At 39.7% G+C, this 25,517-nt stretch overlaps 1 long non-coding RNA gene across 1 annotated transcript in view; it reads left to right on the forward strand.

Annotated features, from left to right (window-relative positions):
• LOC129150043 (uncharacterized) overlaps window positions 1–19,818 on the forward strand; it is a 64,784-nt gene extending 44,966 nt beyond the window's left edge. The window contains exons 2-3 of the long non-coding RNA XR_008556817.1: window positions 9,549–9,709; window positions 19,739–19,818. This is a non-coding gene — a long non-coding RNA (uncharacterized LOC129150043). The remainder of the gene's footprint in view (window positions 1–9,548; window positions 9,710–19,738) is intronic.
• The last annotated feature ends 5,699 nt before the right edge of the window (window positions 19,819–25,517 follow it).

Raw genomic sequence — 25,517 nt, forward strand, 5'->3', positions numbered from 1 at the left:
CCCGGTCCTGCCGCCACCGCTCCCATGGGCTAACGGCACCGGCCCCGCTCACACCCGCTGACAGCGTGGAGCAATTGGGGCTGGCACCAGCAGCAAGTGCAAGCAGGGCTGGAGCCATCAGCAGGTGCAAGCAGCCGCTGCTGCCCTGATCACCCCTCAGAAGCAGGGGGAGGTGGAGAAACCCTCAGAGGCGATCAGGGCCAGCAGCTGCCACTCAAACCCGCTGATGGCACCAAGCAATCGGGATCGGCACCGGGTGCCAGCAGTGGGTGCGAGTGGTGGCTCTGGCGCCAGCAGCAGGTGTGAGTGGGGCTGGCACCAGCAGAAGGTGAGATTGCCCAGCGGGACCGTGGGAGCAAAGGATTTTCAGTAACCACCAGAGGCTCGCCCTGATGACAGCAACCGACACCCCGCCGTGGTCTGGTGCCCCTGCTCACCTGCTCCACCATCCCACCATGGCCAATGCCTGCCATGTTCCACGCTCTGCCACCTGCTTCCAACACCCGCCATGCTCGACGCATGCCCCTGGTGGTCAGCTCACGTCATAGCAACCAGTTGTTTGTTCTGCTGTTCGCTATTCAGTCTATTTACATATTAGGGTTTTATATATATATATACTAGAGGCCCGGTGCACAAAATTCATGTACTGGGGGTGTGGCAGTGTCCCTCAGCCTATCTGGGACCCCTCAAGGGATGTCCGACTACCCATTTAGGCCCGATCCCGGTGGGCAGTCAGACATCCCTCTCACAATCCAGAACTGCTGGTTCCCAGCCGCTCGCCTGCCTGCCTGCCTGGTCCCCCCCAACTGCCCCCAACTGCCCTCCCCTGCTGGCTTGGTTGCCCCTAACTGCTCTTCCCTGCTGGCCTGGTTGCCCCCAACTGCACTCCCCTGAAGGCCTGGTCACCTCCAACTGCCCTCCACTGCAGGCCTGGGTCCCCCCCTACTGGCCTCCCCTGCAGGCCTGGTTGCCCCCAACTGCCCTCCCCTGCTGGCCATCTTGTGGCAGCCATCCTGTGTCCACATGGGGGTGGCCATCTTTGACCACATGGGGGTGGCCATCTTGTGTGTTGGAGTGATAGTCAATTTGCATATTACCTTTTTATTATATAGGATAGATAAGTGTGTAAGTAAGTAAAATATTCCCAAATTCTCATAGAATAAAGAAATCAAATATCAGTACTTTAAATGTATAGGATTTTAAGAAAAAAGCAATCCTTACAGAAATTACTAGCTTAGAAACATTTCCAGAATCTATATTCATAGTTAAGGTAACTCTTTAGCTTAGTGTAATAATTTTGTGTGTTTTTTAAATATTAAATAGCTACATGTCTTTTTCTTGAGGCTAATACACATGTACATTTTATTTATTTATTTTATTTTTTTATTTGTGTTTGTTTTAAATGAAGAGACTAATTATAATATAATCATTTAATGTTTACAATAAAAGTTTTTATATCACCATTTTTTTGTCAGCTTAAACTATTTTCAAGATTTTTAGGTAGCTTAAAATTTTGGTTTATTAAATTGAGTTAAGTAATAATAATGTTGGTTATTTGAATACTTTCTTAGAAAAATTGAATAATAAAATTGATTACGAAGCACAGATTTAAATTTACATATTATCTTATTTGTACATGCTATAGAGTGGTTTTCTCTTTTAGTCATGTTAATGAGTCTGTTCATTTTTTGCATATTTAAAAAGGTGTAAAGGAGTTATGTGTGACCATAGAAATTTGTGTTCAAGTATATTCTTAAGCTTTGCTAATCTTTTAAAACATTTGATTATTACACAGTTCTGAGCTTTCCACCTCCCACCTTTCTCTGTGAATTAGAAGTTAGCTATTTTATTTAAAAGTTATTCATATGGGTAGTTTAGAACATACTCAGACCAATAGTGACAGAGAAACAGAACCATACATGGAAGATAATGGGATATATTTTAATTTTTTTTAGGGTAGAGTAAATAGTTTTGTCTGAAAGTGTAGAAATAGGTTGTCTCAGAATATGAAAAAATATAATGAAAGACCAAACTTGAGGGAGTATAGCTGTGGTGGGCAGTTAGACAGACATGAGCAGAGCAAGGACGATGGGCCAGGTACAGAAGGTCACCAGGGCAGAAAGCCCCAGGTACCCAGCAAAGGACAACTGTAGGGTGGAACCTCACCCCCAGGGTGACCTTTCCTCCCCTAGCATATCGCCGGTCATGTGGTTTGGAACCCCTTGATCTCTAGGCCTCAGTTGTATTTCAGCTCCACACCCAGAAAAGCAACAAAACCAGCCAGGGCTGCTCAGGACCAGCTGCATTGAATAATGACCCCCTGACCCTCTGCCCTGACTCTGCTGGCCAATTAATCAGTGAAGGCCGTAATCCTGAAAGGACACATATTGAAAGCTGCAGGATATTCTGTTGAGATCTTCCCCTGGGACCATGCCTAAAATCTCCACCTTTAAAACCCTTAGGATGGTGGACCCAGTGCTGCTCTCCCTCCTGGGAGCGTGCACAGGTCTTTGCCTTTCCCTTCCTCTTCTCTCTCCCCCTCCCCCCATTAACTTCCTCACATCCAAGCTCCAAGGTCCCTTTCTTTACCTCTATAACTGTTTTCTTAAACCCATTTCTTCTACAAATTACTTTTTCTACCTCTGTGATTTTCCAATTAAGTGTTCTCTTATTGTTGAGTCTTGGCTCTTAATTCTTTCCTAGCCAGAACTCAAGTACAGAGGCGGCTGAACCCAGGTCCAGTCTGACCCCACCACTCTAACCCCTGGTGCCTTTCCTAGCGCCTACAACATAGCAAGTTATCAAAAGGTAAGTGGAGAGTGAATATTATTTGCCTTAGTCCATAGTACTTATATTAGCGTTCTGTTACTGCTTACCAATTTACCACCAGCTTAGTGGCTTAAAACACTCCAAATTTATTTTCTTACAATATTGGAAGCCAGAAGTCCAAGTTAGGTCTCACTGGCTTAAGGATGTCAGCAGGGCAGCATGCCTCCTGGGCGCTCCAGGGAAATTTCTGTTAACTTGTAGTAGATTCTAAATGCTACAGCCATTCCTTGGCTTCTTGCAGTAAGCAATCATATCACTCTGACCTCTCCTGCTGTAGTCACATCTCCACATCCTGGAAAGTCACTGTGTTGGGTATAATTAGAGCATTCATTGAGTTATAGCATAGTAAGAAGCTAGGACAATTCCAGGACAAGTTGAAGAGGGAAACTGAGACAGATAGTAAAACAGCAATTTGTAGCCACCTAGTAAATATTATCTTCCCTAAACCAAGGGTAAATGGTTTGCATTTCTCCTCCCCAACCAGAGAGTAAATAGCTTAAATCACCCTACACAGGAAGAGAGCTGATAGAAACGAAATTAGTGTCATTTGCTAACCATACTCAAGGACAGACAAATTAAGAGAATAAACCTCATTTTGGTACATCAGCATAAAGCAGATGAATATTCTATTGATCCTCCCTTAAGACCTCCCCTAAACACTCAGCCTGTAAAACCCCTGAAAATGAAGGTCCCAGTGTGCTCTCCCTCCAGGGAGCATGACTGCCATTCCCTTCCCCTCTTCCTTCCCCCACAGCCTCATACCCCCTAACCTCCAAGGGACCCCATGAGACTTGCAACCAGGGGAGCAATGGGCAGTGGCAGCTCATCCCTGGTTAACCCTCTGGACCTGTCTCCAAGGCCTTCTTGTCCCTTTTTCTCTGACTTCCCAGTGAGCCAAAGCAGCCCAGTCTAGGCTCTCCTGTTGCTTCCTCAATGCCCTTCCTTGTTTCGCTGTCATAAGCATATTTTTTGCTGAGGTCAGTAAATTCTTGCTTGCATAGTATTCCATTCTGTAAATGTACCACAGGTTTTTGTTGTTGTTGTTGGTTTATTTATTTTTTTATTAACTCATCAATTGATGGGTACTTGGTCTGTAAAAAAGAAAGATCTCTTACCCTTTGAGACAGCATGGAGGGACCTGGAGAGTATTATGCTAAGTGAAATAAGCCAGTCAGAGAAAGACAAGTATCACATGATCTCACTTATAGAATCTAAGGAACAAAATAAACTGAAGAACAATCCAGAGACATTGAAGCGTGCAATAGATGGAAGTATTTCAGAGGGAAAAAGGGGCTTCGGGGTTGGGGGGGATGAAGGGGAAGAGATTAACCAAAGAATTTACATGCATATATGCATAATCCATGGACACACAATAATGAAGGCCTTGGGAGAGGGCAGGAGTGGGGTGAAGGGGGTCAAAGAGGGGGATAAAAAGGGGACATCTGTAATACTTTCAACAATAACGATAAATTTAAAAAATAAGTAAATTATTGCTTGCTCTTCTATACTTTGTTTTTTTATTGAAATCTTTCCTTCAAAAAGACAAGAACCCAGGTCTCCTTGTTTCACTGGTAACAATAGGGTTCATCATATGTGTTGTTCCTTGATTGGGGATCAATGCCTTGAGCTGCCAATTGTTCCAGTCCTAAAACAATTTTTGGAAAAATTCTGTACTTTTGAGTGTTTCATGTGGGAGGGTAAATCCAGGCCCTGGTTTTCTGTTTTGTTCAGAAGTGAAACTCAAAATTCTCTTGGCATTATTTTAATCTTTATTTTACATGGTATATGAAGAAGCTCTTTTTCTTTTTAAGTTATCTCTAATTCACAATTTAGTAGATTATGATTTTTAAAGATAAATATCACATGATCTCACTCATCTGTGCAATATAATGAACAACATTAACTGATGAACAAAAACAGATCCAGAGACAGAGAAGTATTGATCAGACCCTCAAACCTCAGAGGGAAGATAGGGGAGGGTGGGGGTAATGGGGAGAGATCAACCAAAGGACTTGTATGCATGCATATAGGCCTAACCAATGGACACAGACAACAGGGGGGTGAGGGCATGAGTGGGGGGGTGAGGGGGGCAATGGGGGGATAAGGTCACTATGTAATATCTTAATCAATCAATCAAAAAGAAACAAACAGCAGATGAAACTCTTATCAGTAATCCCATTAAAGGTAAAAAACAAAAAGATGAACCATTCTAAATTAATATCTGATTTTCACTATCTTCTCAAAAATCAAACACAAATGTTTTTGCTGAGTCTTCCTACTTATAATAGTACTTATTTGCAGAGATACAGTATGACTCTGTCCTCTGTCTTACCAGGATATAATTGGGCAAAATCAATAGTATAACCCAGGCTATACTTGGAATGTTACACTTGAGAAAAATCTCATTTGATCAGGTCTGAGAAACTCATATTAAGGTAGAGGAATAGACAATATTTGAAGCAAATTTCTGTAATATCTTCTCAAGAAACCTGACTTTCTTCTGAATTATGAAGACTTAGTCTTTCAGTTTTAGAATTCAAATTTCTAAATTAAAAAAAATAGAAATTATTTTTATTAAAATGTTTACTATCTAGTAATGTAGGGATTTAAAAAAAATCATAGAGAATCTCAATTCAAGGGAAATTTACCCCAAACTGTACATTAACAGTTAAAATGTTATGGATAGTGTGTCTTGGGCTTGGCTCCTCATCCTCAGGAAAAAAAAAAAAAAGTAATTTTGAGTCAATCTATGATTCTTTTGAAACTGTATACACAAAAGTTAATTACTGGACATTATTAGTTACCCAAACTATTCAAGTCTCATTTGCAGAACAAATTCATGGCTTATTGAGTTAAGGAAAACATTTGTGTAATATATACAAATAATTGGGCCAAATCTAATGAGAACAGCTTTTTTTTTTTTTTTTTTTTTTTGTGTGTGTGTGTGATCAAGAAGAATCTTTGAAGATTCTGATCACAGCAAGGAAAAATGTCATAACAAAGTACCCACAGCTTGGATATAGGTAAGAGAGATTGTTGAGTATCCTTTTAGTGCAGTGCTGCATTCAATTATTGGTGATATTCAACCCTTGAGAGGCACCAGTAAACTTGTAGAATTTTCCCTGGTAGAGATGTAAATAATTTCTTCCCGTAGAAGCGATAACCCTAAATATTATGGTTTATGGATTTGTTGAACATTAGTTTTGCATTTTACCCAGCAGTTTATCAAATTTCATATCCACCTCTGTATCTATTTTCATATGTATACTTATGTGCTCTATAAAGTGTTCATACCATATTATTATTTTTTATATATTTTTATTGATTTCAGAGAGGAAGAGAGGGAGAGAGAGAGAGAGAAAAATCAATGATGAGAGAGAATCATCCATGGGCTGCCTCCTGCAGCCCCCTCCCCTGCCCCTTTGGGGATTAAGCCTGCAACTTGGGCATGTGCCTTGACCAGGAATCCAACTTTGACCTCCTATTTCATATGTTGACACTTAACCACTGAGCCACACCAGCTGGGCACTGCTTCCATTATTAAATAGTGAGTTAAATATCAACTTTGATACATGTTCATTTTATATTTGTAAGTATGAGATTCAGTCATGCTTTATAACCTTTTGAAAATTACACCTTAATAAATTATATTAGACAGTTTCTATTATTACTCTGAATTTAAAGATGAATATATTGATGTATTATTAAGCTTTTTAACTACTTCAAGATTATACATTTAGGATTAGATGGAGTAGGATTTGAATACAGGAATCTGTATTCATAGGATATATTCCTCTGTGTGTGTGTGCCTGTGTGGGTCTATGTGTTTATTTAAATCTTTTTGTTTGCTTCACCTTTTTTACCCAGGATTCCATATGAATAATGTCACCTTAAAAATCTAAAAATTGATCCCATTTCATAGTACCACCCTTAGGGGGAAAAATGGGATTAAAAAAAGAAAGTTTGAAAATTTTTCTTCTATCCAAATGATTAGAATATTCTATATTCTCAATAGAATATTTTTACCTTAGCTTTTTTTTTAGTCTTATCAATCCTTACATTTTAATATTCTTTAATCTAATTATATTCTGAATTGGAGCTTTACCAATTAGTGTTTGTACCAAGGTTCAGGAATTCCTTTTTTTGTTTGTTTTTTGTTAATACTCACCCAAGGATATTTTTCCATTGATTTTTAGAAAGAGTGGAAGGCTGGGGGAGAGAAAGAGAGAGAGACATTGATGTAAGAGATACACATTGATTGGTTACCAAGGCCAGGATAGAGCCTGAAACCAAGGCATGTGCCCTTTTCCAGAACTGAATCTGGGACTCTTCAGTCCACAGGCTGATGCTCTATCCACTGAGTCAAACCAGTTAAGGCTGAGCTTAGCCTCTAATGTGATTCTGAAAGCTATTTGCAAGAGAAATTATAAGAGCATAAATCTGATTTGATGACAGTCTGGTACTTGACTTCACATAATACTTTTTTATATCCTTGACTATAAAGTCCTCTTCAAAAAATATATTTGGGATTAAGCACATCTTTCTGCTGCAATCAACAGGATTTGAGTATTTTTACTATCTTAGATCAGCATGTATCTGACATAGATAATCAATATTAACTATACCAAACATAAATTTTCATATTTGGCAATACATTGAGTGAATAATTAACATTTAATTATTAAATAAATCATCAAGATAATTTATGCCATAAATCATCATGATAGTCCCATGAAAATACTACAATATATTTAAAATCAGACATTATTAACTTTTAAGGGAAAACTCCATTATTAATAATAAATTCCCTTTAATAAAAGTAATATTTATTAGGATATTTCTGTGTTGTATTTTTTATTAAGCTTAGCATATAACACTGATATTTAAACCTAAGTTCAATAACAAAGCTATATAAAATTGAAATAAATGTATATACACATTCTTTTCTATTTACTATCCTATACATGAGAATACAATATGAGTCCACAATTTAACATTTATTAAAAAATAAAAACACATACAAAAACTCAAATTGCCTTCTGTTCTAGATGAATTGGAGGAGTTTTGCAACTCTGACAGCCCACATTGCCAAAACAGTAAACGCATATTACATTGATTTGCTGAATGTACTCTGAAGTAACAGTAACGTCTGAATGGCCTCTGCAGTGCTTTTTCATATTTGAAGTGAATGGGATATAGACTGTTCTTGTACTACATCACAAGAATTAGTTTCTTGGGATTAGCATAATGCAATTCTCTGAATCCTCCTTTCCACTTTACTGTTTCTATGTGCCTGTTAGTTTATAAGAAAGCACTATCACTCACTCCAATTCATTAAAGAAATGCCTAAGCAGCATAGCTCTGTATAATTTTGAGCATCGTTTTAAAAATTGTGCATGATAAAACTGGATCTGTGCAATTCTTTATTCAGCTTTAACACTTTTCATTGAGACATATACTAGATTTATTTCAGGGCTGATTATGCTAAAATATGATCAAACTGCAATAAAAGTGTGTAAAAGAAGCTACACTTTTTATTCAATAGGTTCATTTTGATATGAATATTGTTTGTTATGGGCTAACGGGGAAGATGTTGTGCTATTTCTATTATGGAAAAATTATAGCCAACTGCTACCTAACATTTCATCACAAAATATAGCTCAAAATGACAATGCATGGTGCCAACAAGAGTACACACCATGCCTTACCTTAATATTTTGATTAATTGTAGACATTGATGGGCTAAAGTTCAATGCAGTCTTTTAAGTATTCAGGACATCACTCTTCATTGGTCAATTATCTGGATCAACTTGAAACATTCACTGTATTATACTAAGTTTATAATTTTTAAAAAAAATTATTTTTCAATATAGTTCGCAATATTATATTAGTTATAGGTGTACAACATAGATGTATATACCTTATAAGGTAATAACCCCAGTAAGTCTAGTACCCATCTGGAATGATACCTAGTTATTACAATACTAGAGGCCCGGTACATGAAAATTCATGCACTGGAGGGGGGGGGGGTCCCTCAGACTGGCCTGCCTTCTCTCACAGTCCAGGAGACCTCATGGGTGGGAGGCAACCCGGCAATCAGGGGAAGGCAACACCCCATCACACCTCTGCTGCTACCACTGCCAGCAGTGTAAGCCTCGGCCGGCCCTGGTTACCTGAGCCTTGGGAGGCCCTGGGCAGCTGGGCAGCCACAATCCAAGGCTTGCCTGCAACTCAGGCTGGCCCTGGGTGGCTGGGCAGCCACCATCTGAGGCTTGCCTGCACCTCAGGCCGGCCCTGAGCAGCTGGGGGGCTGAGAGGACTGGGTACTCCAGAGGGGACTGGGTGCCACCATCTTGTGGCTGTGGGTGCCGCCATCTTTGAGGGCGGGGCAGTCAATTAGTATATACCCTCTTTATTGGCTGTGGGCGCTGCCATCTTTGCGACGACATGAGGGTCAATTAGCATATTCCCTCTTCATTATATTGGATTATTGACTATATTCTCTATGCTGTACTTTACATCCCTGTGACTATTTCTATAACAGGCAATTTGTTTACAGAGCTTAACTTTGATCATGTATTTGTCATTAAATTAACTTTATTGACTCCCATGTTTTCTATACCTAATCTAATTTTGCCTAAAGCTATCTAAATCTTATCTTAAAGCAGTAGAAATCCTATATAATAAAAGGCTAATATGCAAATTGTCCCCACCTGCAGGGGTTCAACCAACTGGGAGTTAGATATGCACTGACCACAAGGGGGCAACGCGGAACATGGTGGGTGTTGGTGACCCAGTGCTGGCAGCGGGCGGCGGTGGAGGTTCTGCCAGTCCCAATGAGACACAACGAGAGTGGAATTGCAGCAGAATGGTGGAGCAGGTGAGCGGGTGGTGCCAGGCCAAGGCAGGTGTGAGCAGGGGCCCCGATAGCCCTGCCGGTTGGCCCAAAGATGGTGACTGGTGGTGGTGGCAGGGGCCGGGCCAATGAGTGAGCAGCATCAGACCAAGGCAGGTGTGAGCAGGGGTCCTGATCGCCCCGCCAGTTGCCCCCCAGACTGGCCCTGATCGCTAGCCAGGCATAGGGACCCTACCTGTGCATGAATGTTGTGCACTGGGCCTCAAATCTTACCTAATAATAGAGAAACATGTAAATTGACCATACCTCCGCTACGCCCACAGCCAATCAGAGTGAGTATGCAAATTAACCCAACAAAGATGGTGGTTAATTTGCATACATACTTGGGTCCCGGGAACCTCCTTGGCACCCAGGTCATTCCCAGCCGGCCATCGGAGGGCAGCGACCCTTCCCAAGGGTGGAGGCTTTAGGCTTGGGAAGGGGCCGAGCCTGCGACCAAACGCAGACCATCCGGAAGTCAGTGCTGTGTTGCCCAGCTGTAGCCTGGCAACCCAGCACTGGCTGACCAGGTGGCTGAGACCCAGAAAGTGAGTCAGGGTCTGATCTGCAGCCTCAGTGGAAGCTATTGATCAGTATACTTATCTCTCTCTTTCTCTCCCTCTTTCTTTCTGATCTTCGCCAGCAGCCAGGCATTTCTTTCTCTCCTGGCCTCCATGGGGCTGCTGTTAAGCCCCGCCTCTTTGATCAGGCCCAGAGATAGGCCTGGAGATGCTGACTGGCATAGTAACTGACCAATCAGAACCAAAGGTGGGTGCTGTGGGGAGCCAATGGCTGTCTAGGAGGCAGAGCTTTTGACCCTGACTGGCATAGGAATTGACCAATGAGAACCAAATCTGAGTGCTGTGGGGAGCCAATGGCTGTCTAGGAGGTGGAGCTTTTGACGCTGACTGGCATAGGAACCGACCAATGAGAACCAAATCTGGGTGCTGTGGTAAGCCAATGGTTGCCTAGGAAGCGGAGCTTTTGACGCTGACTGGCATAGGAACCAATCAATCAGAACCAAATCTGGGTGTTATGGGGAGCCAATGGCTGCCTAGGAGGTGGAGCTTTTGACGCTGACTGGCATAGGTACCGAACAATGAGAACCAAATCTGGGTGCTGTGGTAAGCCAATGGCTGCCTAGGAAGCGGAGCTTTTGACGCTGACTGGCATAGGAACCGAACAATGAGAACCAAATCTGGGTGCTGTGGGGAGCTAATGGCTGCCTAGGAGGCGAAGCTTTTGACGCTGGCATAAGAACCTACCAATCAGAACCAAATTGGTCAGCAGAGGAGGGCAGTTTGGGGTGACATCAGGCCTGCAGAAGAGAGCAGTTAGGGGTGATCGGGCTGGCAGGCAGAGGCAGTTAGGGGCAATCAGGCAGGCAGGCAGGTGAGCAGTTAGGAGCCAGTGGTCCCAGATTATGAGAGGGATGTCTGACTGCCAGTTTAGGCCCGATCCCTGGGCAGTCGGAGATCCCGCAAGGGGTCCCCAATTGGAGAGGGTGCAGGCTGAGTTGAGGGAACCACGCCCCCCCTCCGTGCACGAATTTCATGCACCGGGCCTCTAGTATTTGCATAATCTGTGTCTGAAGCTACACACATTTTCAGATAAAGGGGCCTTTAAGTTCATTTGTTAGATTGCCAGTGGACTCATGCTAGCTACTTCAAAAAATAATAGAGAATTAACCCTGACCAGTGTGGCTCAGTGGTAGAGCATTGGCCCATGTACTAAAGGGTTGATGATCCCAGGTCAAGGGCATGTACCTGGGTTGCAAATTTGATCCCTTGCTTGGTCTGGTCACATGCTGGAAATGACCAATCCACCTGTGTCTCTCACATTGATATTTCTCTCTCCCTCTCTCTCTCTCCTCTTTTCCCTCCTCCCCTCCCTCTCTTCCACTCTTTCTACCAATTGGAAAAATATCCTCAGTGAGGATAAACAACAAAACAGTAGTAGAGAATTTGAAAAAAAAAAAAATCTCTGAATTAGGTTCAAAATAGGGTAATGTTACTTGTTAGCTTTTTGTTCCAATATTTTTATTTATTACTGACCAAGAGTTATCTAAATATCTAGCTTTAAACCAATCAAAGATGACTTGATTTTGTCCCATTTTATCTCTAATTTCAGATATTTTGTCTGGATTTGTTATTTTTTTCATGATCTGCTTACTTTGAATGACTAATCCCAACATTAGCTTACCTGTATCACAGGTTGATTATGCATGTGTCTGTCTTTGTGTTAGTTTGAAACATGTATTATGTACACTAAATGAAAAACAACTGGTCCTTATCTATACTAATAAAAGGGTAATATGCTAATTAGACTGGATAGACTGGACATCTTCCAGATGTCATTCCAGATGTCCTTCCTGACAAAGCCAGGGGCGTGGCCAGCTTGCAAACTGCCGATGGCCCCGTGCCCAGGCCAGCCCTGGCTCCCAGTGGGGACCCACACCCCAATTGGGGGCCTCCTTCAGGGCAGGCCAGCTGGCCCCCACTGTGCATCAAGCCTCTATCTTATATAATAAAAGGGTAATATGCAAATTGACCCTAACGGCAGAACGACCAGAATGACCGCTGGACCAGTCACTATGAAGCGCGCTGACCACCATGGCAGGGGTGGGGCTGGTGAGCGGGCGGGAACAGCTGACCTCTCTGTCCCTTCCCCCGGCCATCAGGCACCAATAACCCAATGGCAAAAGGGGAACCAGTGGTGGGTGGCAGCGGGGAGTGGGGCCAGCTGTGGGCAGCTGGGAAAGATGGCCCTGATTGCAGGCCAGGCCTAGAGACCATACCCGTGCACGAATTTTGTGCGTCGGGACTTTAGTGTTTAATAAACTTACAATCTGGAATTTAAAGTGTTTATGTATATTTTATAGGTGATATAAACACACAAACACAATTGCAAATAATACAACTACAAAAGATTATAACATGCTTGATCAATTAATTTATTCTAAAAATCATTAACAAATATTCTATGACAGGGTTTGTTCTCAGCACAGGAGCTCAGAAGATAAACAATTGTGAAATCAAGGAAGAGGCATCTGCTCTGGATTAAAGAAATGAATAGAGATGTTATTTGGTAACTGGCATATTAATTTACTCCAGAAGATAAAGTAGAATTTTTCCAAAAATTCAAATGGTAAGAGCAAGGTTCTAGCAAGCAGATGAAGAGATATAGGAAAGACAAAAAGAAAAATGATACTCACCTGGATTTTAATAAATTACAGGGATGATCAGTAAGAGTTGTAAACTAATGGTGTCATTATTGAGAGAACGGTGTTTTAAAATGAGCACTAGAAAGCCAGGAGGTTCTGAGCAGTGCTTTCTGACCTTTGAGCACATGAATAACAGAATAGAGATTGAAACCATCAACAGAAAAAAAAAGGGTTCAATGGAAAATAACCTCACAGGGTTACTGATCATACATTCCTAACTGGACAGGTCATAGTGGGTAGTTCTTTCCCAGGCCTATCACTTCTTCAGTGAAAGGGTTTAAGTAATACCTGTCCATCCCTGTGCATCGAGGTTAACACACCTTTGAAAAGCAAGAAACAATACCCCTCGAAGGGGGCATTCACTCTCAAGAGCACGTAATCTTGTTAACTGTTTTGTAATCCAATCCCTGCCTTGCTTTCCCGATCTTCCTTACATCTCCTCCTTAATTTCAAATTAAAAGAAGCAGCAAAACTGTTATTCTTGTGAGCATTGAGATCTTGCTTCCCCACATTGTCATCAGTTTGGCTCAAAAAAAACCTCTAACAGGTTTGTACATTTCTTACATCAACACTTTGTCATTTATTGTTTTGTAAAAAGCATCTAAACCTGTAGAAAATTGTATAAGTTTATTTGAGCCAAACTGACAACATATGCTGGGGAGCCAGATCTCAAATGCTCCTGAGAATAACAGTTTTGCAGCTTCTTTTATGCATTTGAAATGAAAGAGGGAATATAAGGAAAATTGCATGGAACTGGGAGAAGCAAGTCAGGGATTGGTTTGCAGAATATTTAACAAGATTAAGTGCTCTCTTGACAGTTAATATCTCCTTCCAGGGATATTATGTCTGGTATTTTAAAGGTGTATTATCCTAGATGCACAAGAATGCACAGGGTTGGCTTAAAACCCTTTATTAAAGAAGTTATAGGCCTGGGGCATGACTACCCATATGACCTGCCCAGTTAGAAATTTACGATCAGTAATCCTGTGAGGTTACTTCCTATTGACTCCTTTTTTTCATCCACAAAATCATTATTGTATTATGTCTCCATAATGCATAACCAATAATATGGTATGCATTAGGTATGTATGTAAATAGTATGCACTAAATAATATAAACATAAATAGTATATAGTTCTGATAAATCAGTTTTTTAATTAACTAGAGAAAAAAATGAAAAATGTATTCAACAAATAGATTAACCAATCCAATTTTTTATCAAAAAGTTAAAATTCAATTGAATATTTATATATTTTATTTTTTTCTATCATGGATATACATAATGATAAAATATTAACTTACAGTAAGGGCAAATATTTGAGGTAAAATTTTAATTTCTAAAGATATTTCTGAAACATCACTGGAAATTTAGTTTTGTCACATGCATTCAGTTTTTGCTCTGCATTATGTGTAGGGAGGCGATGTATTACACAGGGAATTTAAAAATGGATTACTCCTGACACCTGCCTTGGAGGAGCAGATACAATGGTGAGAGAGAGAGAAACGTGTGTAAGCCTGTGATCATAATGCAGGGAGAGCAAGGCTTTAGAGGCAGTGAACTGGAGAGCACATTTTTACATTCGGAAAATTAAAGGTTCAATCTAGCTCACAGGTTATTGTCTTGCTAAGACTGAGACTCCTAATCTGTACAATGGGGATGATAGAAAATAGGAGGACACCTACTAGAGTATGGCCCTGATTAGTACAATGTGATAAATATCCTACAGGAACACTAAAATAAAAGGCTATAGGGACAAAGAAGAAGACCCAATTGCTTTTGTCTGAGAAGGCTTACTGAATACATTTTATTAATCTGGACCTTGAAGGTTCAGATGGAAATAAAATTCCCAGGTCAGAAAATGGAGAAAAAGCAACACATGAACAATTTTGTAAAAGCATTTGTCAGACTCAAAAATATTCAGGTCTTTGGGTATATGGACCAGTAGAGGCTGTGGAAAAGTGGGCTGAACCAGGATAAAAAGAGTCTGTTCTACTGTTTGGATTTATTATGTATTGAACACAGAATTCACTGTATATTTTCAAGCAAATTGAATGCTTTAGAAATAGAACTTTAATGGATTGGAGATGGGTAAATTGGAGTGGGGAAAAATTGAAATCAGATACACAAGTCAGGCAAATACTATAATTGTCTGTGCAAGAGATAGTTAAAACCTAGACTAAGTCAGTACATAGTTAAAACCTAGACTAAGTCAATAAAAATCAAGAAACAAAGGGAGCAGTCTGGTACTTGGCAATTAAGCATAAATAAGAAATATTTTCTAGGTATAAATGGACATAGTTCAGCTATTTGTTTTAAGATGCTCTTGAAATATCCTAAGTTTCTGAGAGACTGAATATACAAAAAGACAATGGAGCTCTAACCCATAACTTCTGCAACAACCAGACCAGAAGAGTCAATGACTTACAGCTTCCCTAATTTTCCTCTGACTTCCAACTCAGGACCATCTAGAGAAAGGCAAATATGCTCTCCAAAACAATCCCTAGAAAGTCCACTTCTAGTTATCCTACCCCCAGCTTCTCCATGCAAACAAACTTCAATCAGGATATTTGAAACATTCCTTTTTTTTTCCCACTATAATTTTTCCCTATTCCTATATGAAACTCAAGTGAAAATTTAACATTTAATTTATTTTTATAAAAGAACATGAGCAAATACACATTCTAACATAATTAATGACATTATTTCAACTTACAAATCTATAATGTATAAAGATTGATAGGATATGATAAACAGACTTAAACTTTTATATAACATCTAAGGGGACATTTTCTTTTTGAAATAGATAATTTGGCATAAGGATTTTTGCTTCAGGTGTTTTTGTTTTGTTAGAAGAGAGTTTGGGTTATAATGTTTTTAACATTCTAACACCCCTTGTCTTCATCAAAATGAAACATTTATTAAATTCAAGGATGTGTAAACTTTTAGTAATGATAATAAGAATCTGAAAAGGAAAGTCACCTTTAAATAACAACAAGGAAACTTTCCTTTTTTATAGCCCAAACCTGAATCTGTTTATGCATTCATTGTGAGTATTTAGCGTTGTAAAGTAAAAAAAGCTTACTGGTGATTCAGAGTTTCTCCTCTCATCTTATTGATTGTGGAGAAAACTTGAAATGACTACCAGGCTGCCAAAAAAATTTTATTGTTAACGATAATTTGTTAGCATAATAAAACATGAATATGGCAAGCTCTAATTTCCAGAATAAGCATAAAAGATGATTGAATACAAAAAGACAACTGAATGGAAAGATGCACGCCCTGATAATTAGAAAAAACACTGGGCTTAAAATGTATTCACTTCAGAACGAAAATAAAAATCTTATAAAGTTACACTGTTTCAGTTTCAAAGGGACTGGTTTTAATGGAACATTGTATATCATAAAACAACCTTGAGATGTACTCCTTATGTCATTCTAAAGTGTCTGATGCATGCTCTAGTCAAAATAACAACGATCTATAGATATCGCTACAGATCATTTACCCTGTTAAAGGGTTTGATCTCCTTCAAGAGTTTCATATATCACTCTTATTAACACCTATTTTATTCTATCCATCTCCTTGTGCCTAATCAGAGGTGTGATGTGGGGAGAAAAAAGCAACCATAAGCAGCAATAATAAAACTTGCTTTGTGTGAGTTAACCATGTTGAAATAACAAATACAATCTTCCCTCTGTCTAAGGCATTTTTAACTAAGATAAGCAAGCATCACATTTGTTACCAGATTTATTATTTGTTTTTACAAAATGTACTCTTTATTTTTTAAAATGTTCTTATTGGTTTTCAGAGAGAGTGAGAAACATCGATGTAAGAAAGAAACTTTGATCCGCTGCCTCCCTCACATACCTGGTCTGGGAATCGAGCCTGCAATCTGGGCATGTGCCCTGACCTCAAACCAGCAACCTTTCAGTGCATGGGATGACACTCAACCAACTGAGCCATACCAGCCAAGGCCAAAATATATTAGTTTTAAAAAATTATTTTTATTGAGTTCAGAGAGGAAGGGAGAGGTAAGAGAGATAGAAACATCAGTGATGAGAGAGAATCATTGATTGGCTGCCTCCTGCACACCCCCAACTGGGGATGGAGCCAGAAACTTTGGCATGTGCCATGACTGGGAATCGAACCATGACCTCCTGGTTCTTAGGTCGATGCTCAACTACTGAGCCATGCCAGCTGGCAAAAAAATATACTATTCTTTATGTTGACTTTCTTTTTCAAATGTTACCATATTATTTTCAAGTAAACTTCAGCTTTATAGTCAATGATGATGATTCTGAAATTAGTATCATATTTGGAAGTGGGATAAAAACACACCAAAACACTGGTTTCAGTGATAGGTCTCATATGAGCTCTAAAAATGTTTGAAGATCAAGTTGTATTTGAATTATCAATTTGAGAGTCCTTCTATGCATCATCCTCTCTACAACTCACTTATTGATAATGACATATTATGTCAATAGTAAATAATTCATCCAAGGATAATTATACATGAACCACACACTTCTATGAAGACAGGACATTTTTTAATTAATTTTTTGCTGCATGTTATATCTCTGGAAAATATTTTCTTGTGCTTACAAGTGGAGAATAGCTCTCAAATATGAAATCCACAAAGACAGGGAATTTCTTGTATGATATTTTCACATAGTTGATTTTTATTAAAGTTTGTGTTTATAAAGAGATTTAAAGCAGAAAGTGTAGATACAAAACCTTTAGGGAAGTACATGAAGATTCATTATGCATTAATAATCCCAGAAATAATCGATGCAATATATAAACCCATTTTTATAACTCAGACCAGAAAACTTAAATAATTTCCTCAACCTGAAACAGCTAACGGGTGAAAGAGACAGGATTTAAGAGCAGAACAAATTCTTTTTAGCCATTTTATGAGAGTTTTGTGTGTCCAGTATTCTGAAATCAAACTACTGTTTCATGAGAAAATGTGTTTTGAATTCTGAACATTCAATATGGAAATACTTATTGGTTACAATCCATAGATATGACATGGTATATGCTCTGATTAAAAGATGGATTCAGTATAAAATGTTTAATATGGGAAATCAAATAACCCTGAAAATTACATCATTTGTGAGTGAGTCATCAGCAGGTATGTTTCACAGGGAATGGGTTTTAAACATTTGAGCTATAACTTGTTTTATGACAAGTTGTTAATACTGGAAGCACATCAGAGACAATATGATGTTATTATAAATAAAATCTTGGCAGAGCCTCAGCATTCAAATTTCCTGTTCTGAAGTCAGTGAGAGATATTTTTCTTTAATGTGTATTAAAGAGAAAGAGGACATCAGAGCCATTTATACAGAAAGTAAAAGAATGTTAAAACAGGGGAATAGGGATAATGCCTGGTGAGATAGGGAAAATCTAATCTAGTCTGTTTTGCAACAATATCTTTTGACTATAATTTGCAATTTCACCCAAGTTAAATTTGTTCTTACAAATATTTAGTTTGGCTACAGAATTATATCTCAAATCCCACCATAAACAGCACAAATGCAAGTTTAAGGCACATATTTTTAAAACATATGTGTTGTTTATGTTTTCTGAGACTAATTTATATAAAACAATTTTTCATATTAAATTATTTAAATTTTATTTGAATATTTTTTTCTGAATATTTTTGTGTGCATTGGAATAATTTCTAGAAGTAGAACTAAAAATTAAGAAACCTGACTTATTATCAGTTGATAAATTATAGTTTAGATTGTCAAAAGCTATTAGCTATAACCTGGCTGGGATGGCTCAGTGGTTGAGTGTCAACCAATTAACCAGGAGGTCAGGTTCCATCCATGTCAGGGGACCTGTCCAGCTAGTGGGCTTGATCTCCAGTGGGGGGCATGCAGGAGACAGACCATAGATGAAGATTCTGTCTCATCAGTGATGTTTCTCTCTCGCCTGCTCCTTTCCTCTCTGAAATCAATAAAAATACATAAAAAATGCTTTAAAAATAAATAAAGCTATTAACTGTAAAAATTATAGCCAAAATGAGAAAATATTTAACATTCACTCTCAATTTCTTTTACACAGTACATACACAATACACCCTCATATATTGACACCCCCAAACCTCATTATATTTATTTTGTAATTTTCTCTTAGAATTATGAACCTACATAATACATTTAGTTGATACCAAAGCAATATGATAAACATATATGTATTTAAGTCATTGATTAAAATTTTTAAATACAATTTACATCACTAATCAGTGGTGTTTCAGGGTTAATTTTAGAACAAATATTGGACAATAGGTAGGTTTAATAACAAAAGTAGCTAGGAGTCTAATTAAACAGAACTGTTAAATTAGTAATTGCAAGTCTACCTAAGATAAATAAATCCATAATTAAATGAAGAAAAAGCTATTTTTAAACCCGTCATTAAAAAAATTTCCCTGATTTTAAGAAATCACTTGAATGAATGTATTATCATTACAGATATCTTCAGCCTAGCTGGTATTGATATTTAGGCTTTAGGAAGAAATATGTAGTTGGTTCAATGGTCACCAAAACAATATGCTAAAATACCACATTGATAAAAAAAAAAAGTACCACCCCCTCCAGCTTTATTGAGCTATAAATGACATATAACATTGTATAAGTTTAAGGTGTACATCCTGATAATTTGAAATATGTATATATTGTGAAATAGTTATCACAATAATTGTTAGTTAACTATCTGCCACCTTATATAGTATATTTTATTTTACTTCAAAAATATTTTTTTAAATACATTTTATTGATTTTTTACAGAGAGGAAGAGAGAGTTAGAAACATCGATAAGAGAGAAACATCAAACAACTGCCTCCTGCAAACCTCCCACTGGGGATATGCCCGCAACCAAGGTACATGCCCCTGACCAGAACTGAATCTGGGACCCTTGAGTCCACAGGCCATTGCTCTATCCAATGAGCCAAATCGGTCAGGGCTCAAAAATACTTTTATAATTTTAATTATAATATAGTAATTCTTGATAAGTGTTAGAACATCTATAAATATATAGAAAGAAAAAAATAAATGTCTCACTATTCTCAAAATCAAACCTCTCCTCTCCCCATAAAGCAAGAATTTAAATAATTTGATATATATCTTTCTGGATATTTAAAAAATATATTTAGGTTTCTGTGTGTGTTTTTGTGTTTACAAGTTTAAAAAACATAAGTAAAATTATATATGCTATATAGATACTGGCCTATTTTAAACAAAATTTCTTATAGTTGTCCTTCATTTCAGCATATATATATTTTACTTCAAAAATATTTTTTAAATACATTTTATTGATTTTTAGTCTAGTATAACATTCTATATCATAATTATAACATATTTTCTTCCATTTTTTTGTATATCAAACAATGCTTCAACTAAAACCCTTAAATATATATGCAGATCTGTACAAGATAGATCTCTAGATAGATAATTTCTAGAATCAGAGGCATATGCATTTAAATTTTGATCGATATGCACAATATGGCTATACTAGATCTTTCTTTGACTATACTGCCTTACCTGTCCATCAGCAACGTTTGATAGAGCCAGTTCTCATGCCCACAACAGGGAAAGGTACAACCAACTAATCGGCTTGTAAGTTCTGCCAGTAGGATGGAACCAAACCATTGTTCAAATAATTACTATTATTTTACATACTCTCATATTAATGATGTGAATTTCAATGCATTTTAAAGTTCACATGTCATATGTATTTATGGTTCTGGGACTGTATTTTTATCTGATTTGTTCATGTTTCTTTAAGTTGTTTTACTTATGTTATTTTAAGACTGTTCAAGTATTATCCTACCTAATAAAAGAGTAATATGCAAATTGACCATACCTTCTCTACACCCACCAGCCACGCCCACCAGCCACACCCACCAGGAAAGCATCCACCAGAGGCTTTCCCAGCCTTGGGCACGAGCGGGGAGCCTGCGATGAATCGCAGGGAACTGGGGGTCCGCTCCTGTGATGGGGTCTGCTCCTGTGGTGGATTGCAGGGAGCTGGGGTCCCCTGCCCAATGGGCAGTGTCTGCAATCACAGAGAGCTGGAGGTCCCCTGACCAGGCCTAAAGCTTTGGCCAGAGACTTTAGGTCCGGGCAGGGCACAGCCCGTGATTGGTGTGAACTATAGAGGAAACACATTTTCTGACTGCCATTGGCTAAGCTTCCTGTATGCCACTGGTAATATTCTTAGTAACTTGGGTAATAAGAATCCAAAAAGGTGATCTAGGGTTTTTCCACCACACTTCTGGAGAAAAAAAATGAAGGTCCACTGCTGGAGGGGTTAAGAAATGTCATATCCTGCCCTAGCTGGTTTGACTCAGTGGATAGAGCCTCGGCCTGCCGACAGCAGGGTCTGGGTTGATTCTGATCAAGGACATGTACCTAGGTTGCAGGCTCCTCCCTGGCCGGGGCCCAGATCAGGGCTCATGCAGGAGGCAACCAATCAAAGTGTTCCTCTCACTTTGATGTTTCTCTCTGTCTTTCCCTTACTATTCCACATTCTCTAAAAGTCAATGGAAATATATCCTTAGACGAGGATAAAAGAAAGAAAGAAAGAAAGAAAGAAAGAAAGAAAGAAAGAAAGAAAGAAAGAAAGAAAGAAAGAAAGAAAGAAAGAAAGAAATGCATATCCTATGAAAGACACATCTTGAAAATGCCTAAAGAAAGTTGTCATTTTTTCTTGGTGAAGGGACTGGAGTCATGTTGATGAAAATACCTTGGTGGCTTTGGTGACTGGCAGTGGCTGCAGCAGTGGGGTGATGGGGCTGGTGCCTTCCCCTGATCAGCCTGGTTGCCTCTCACAAAGGGAGGCCAGACTGCAGCTTAGGCCCGCTTCCCTTGGGGATCGGGCCTAAGCCATCAGTAGAACATCCTCTGAGGGCTCCCTGATAGAAACATCAGTGATGAGAGAGAATCACTGATTGTCTGCTTCTTGCACACCCCACACTGGGGATCACATACATAAATCAGGCATATGTCCTGATTGGGAATCGAACAGTGATCTCCTAGTTCATGGGTTAATGCTCAACCACTGAGTCACACTGGCTGGGTCTGGCCAGTATTTTGTGGGTTCTTGATTTTATACAAGAAAGATTTCACAATGTGAGTCCAAGTGATTTTGAGATTACATTTATTAAAGCTGGGGACAGTGAAACAAAGGAAGGGCTTAGGGTAGAAGAAGCAATAGAAGAGCAGTTAGGCAGTGTTCTGCTCTTGCTCTCTAGAAATGTTATAACACAGAAGTGAGCCCTCTGGGCTGCATGAATTCACTGAGAAGTAAAAGTCACAGTGAGAGACTTGAGTCTTGGCAGGGCTACTTTTAGCTCACTGAAAAGTCTAGAATAAAAGGAGCATCAGGAAAAAGCCTACGTGGTGCTTTGCTTTGACTCTCTAGGAACATTATAGGAAACTATGCCATGGTGGGGCATCTGTTAGTTCACTGAAAAGTCAGAGAAAATAAGGCCTTGAAGACAGAATTAGGGTATAAACCCAGGATAAGCTGCTACTGTCCATTGCTCCCCTGGTTATAAGTCTCATAGGGACCCTTAGAGTTTAGGAGAGAAAGGTAAAAATGCACACCTGAGAGGGAAGAAAGGTATGAACATGCTCCAAAGAGAGCCCCCACTGGGTCTTTGTCTTGATGGTTCTTATTTGTTTTCTAAAGATGAGAATTTAAGGGGAGGTCTTAAGGGAGGATCTCAAGAGAATATTCATGGAATATATGCTGATGTACCAAAATGAGATTTATTTCCCTGACTTCAATTTGTTATTTGGTGTGGTCAGTATAAATGGTACTAATTAGATTTCTGTTATCTATCTTTCTGATTAGGGTGATTTAAACTATTTACTCTGGGAAGTAAAAGTGTAAACAATTTACTCTTTTGTGCTTTACTAGATAGCTAGGACTGCTTGGCCATTTAACTATCTGTCTGTGCCCCATTTCTACTTGTCCTGGATTACTAACTCATCTCATTCTTTTTTTATTTTATTTTAAGTAAATATTTATTGTTCAGATTATTACAGTTGTTCCTCTTTGTTCCCCCAATAGCTCCCCTCCACCTGGTTCCTACCCTACCCTCTGTGCTTACCCCCCACACTGTCCTCATCCATAGGTGTACGATTTTTGTCCAGTCTCTTCCCACACCCTCCACACCCTCTTCCCCCTGTGAATTGTCAGTCCACTCCCTTTCTATGCCCCTGATTTTATTATATTCACCAGTTTATTCTGTTCATCAGATTTTTTATTCACTTGTTTTTTAGATTCACTTGTTGATTGTTGTTCATAACTTTTATCTTTACCTTTTCCTTCTTCTTCCTCTTCTTATAGAATACCCTTCAGCATTTCATATAATACTGATTTGGCGGTGATGAACTCCTTTAGCTTTTTCTTATCTGTGAAGCTCTTTATCTGACCTTCAATTCTGAATGATAGCTTTGCTGGGTAGAGTAATCTTGGTTGTAGGTTCTTGCTATTCGTCACTTTGAATATTTCTTGCCACTCCCTTCTGGCCTGCATAGTTTCTATTGAGAAATCAGCTGACATTCATATGGGTACTCCCTTGTAGGTAACTAACTGTTTTTCTCTTGCTGCTTTTAATATTCTCTCTCTGTCTTTTGCTCTTGGCATTGTAATTATGATGTGTCTTGGTGTGGTCCTCTTTGGATTCTTCTTGTTTAGGGTTCTCTGTGCTTCCTGGACTTGTAAGTCTATTTCTTTCACCAGGTAGGGGAAGTTTTCTATCATTATTTCTTCAAGTAGGTTTTCTATATCTTGCCCTCTCTCTTCTTCTGGCACCCCCATAATTCGGATGTTGGTACGCTTGAAGTTGTCCCAGAGGCTTCTTACACTATCTTCATATTTTTGGATTCTTTTTTCTTTTCCGGTTGGGTGTTTTTTGCTTCTTCGTATTTCAAATCTTTGACTTGATTCTTGCGATCCTCTAGTCTGCTGTTGGATCTCTGTATATTATTCTTTATTTCAGCCAGTGTATGCTTAATTTCTAGTTGGTCCTTTTTCATATCCTCGAGGGACTCACTAAATTTATCAGCGGTTTCTAGAAAATTCTTGATAAACCTTATAACCGTGGTTTTGAACTCTATATCCAGTCGTTTGCTTTCCTCCATTTCTCTCATTTGTGACCTGTTTCTTTGTCTCCGCATTTTGGCTGCTTCCCTGTGTTGATAGAGTGGCTTTGTGTGCTACGTGTCCTATAGGGCCCAGTGGCTCAGCCTCCCCAATTACCTGAGGTGGACACTCTTGGTGTACCCCTTTGTGGGCTGTGTGCACAGTCTTGTTATAGTTAAGCCTTGGTTGTTGTTGGTATCACTGGGAGGAATTGACCTCCAGGCCAATTGGCTGTGAGAATCAGTTGTGTCTATGATATGGGAGAACTTCTGTGCTGGAGACACCCTTACTGGGCAGGACTTGCTTCAGTGGGGCTTTGGTGCTCACTGTGTCTGCCCCCTGAGTGTGTCCCTTATGGATCTGAGGAGTTGTAATCTGGATGGTCCCACTATGACCACTGGGTAAACTGGCTCTTGGATCTCCAAGGAGGTGCCAATTTAGCTCTGCCTGAGGCCACCCAGCAGGAACTATGGAGAGATCTGCAGATTCTTCTTTGTTTGGGGTTTGGAGGTGCCCAGATGAGGCTCAGCTGTGATGCCATACAAGCTGCTGTGGAGCCGTGGGTCTTCTTTTGGAGGTTCTGGAGCTCTCTGACCTAGCTGCAGTTTGTTAGGTAATTTTAGATTGCAAAGGGCCAGGCCATTCATCTGCAAAAGCCTCTGCACCCAGCTGGGGTCGGCTTGTAAATTGGGTGGGTCGGGGTCTCAGGGAATCAACAGGGTGGAGCAAACAGCAATGGCTGACCTTCAGCCCTGCCCTAAGAGGCCCCTGGGTCTCAGTGTCCCAAGGTAATCGCTGCAAGCACCTCTGAGAAAAAAGCCACCCTTGTGTTCTGACCTGATGCCATACAGTCCAGTTTCCCCCCGTATGAGTCTGGGTCCCAAGAGTATTGCCTGGAACTGGAGTTCAGAGCAGTCGGGAGCTTGTGTCTCCCTCCCAATTGAAAAAGACAACTGCATCTTCAGTTGCCAGCCCTTTCTGCACGCGCGCCTCTGTACCTCTGCACTTTATTTCCGCACCTCCTCTGAGTCTCAGTGTGCTTTTCTCTTCCCTTCTAGTTGTAGAATTTCCACTCAGCCAGCCTTCCTGTGGTTCTGGATGATGTCCATTTTGTCTTTTAGTTGTAGTTTTGAAGTGGTTGTGTGAGACAGCAAGTTCAGGTGTTTACCTATGCCGCCATCTTGGTTTCTCCTCATCTCATTCTTAAGCTCTCCACCAGTGTGCTGGCTCTGGGGCCTCCCAGGACATGCAGACCAGGGTCATCTACTGCTTATGATCTGTCTGGGCCACTCAGATTAAGCTACAAAGAGATCTGCAGATGGCTGCTATTTGTGCTGGCCTTGGAGGTGCCCAGGAAAGGCAAAGCTGGGAACCAAGGCCAACTGCCACTAGTGCCAGGCCTGGGGCCATTTA

Source organism: Eptesicus fuscus, chromosome 8, assembly GCF_027574615.1.
Source record: "Eptesicus fuscus isolate TK198812 chromosome 8, DD_ASM_mEF_20220401, whole genome shotgun sequence".
NCBI classification, from domain to species: domain Eukaryota; kingdom Metazoa; phylum Chordata; class Mammalia; order Chiroptera; family Vespertilionidae; genus Eptesicus; species Eptesicus fuscus.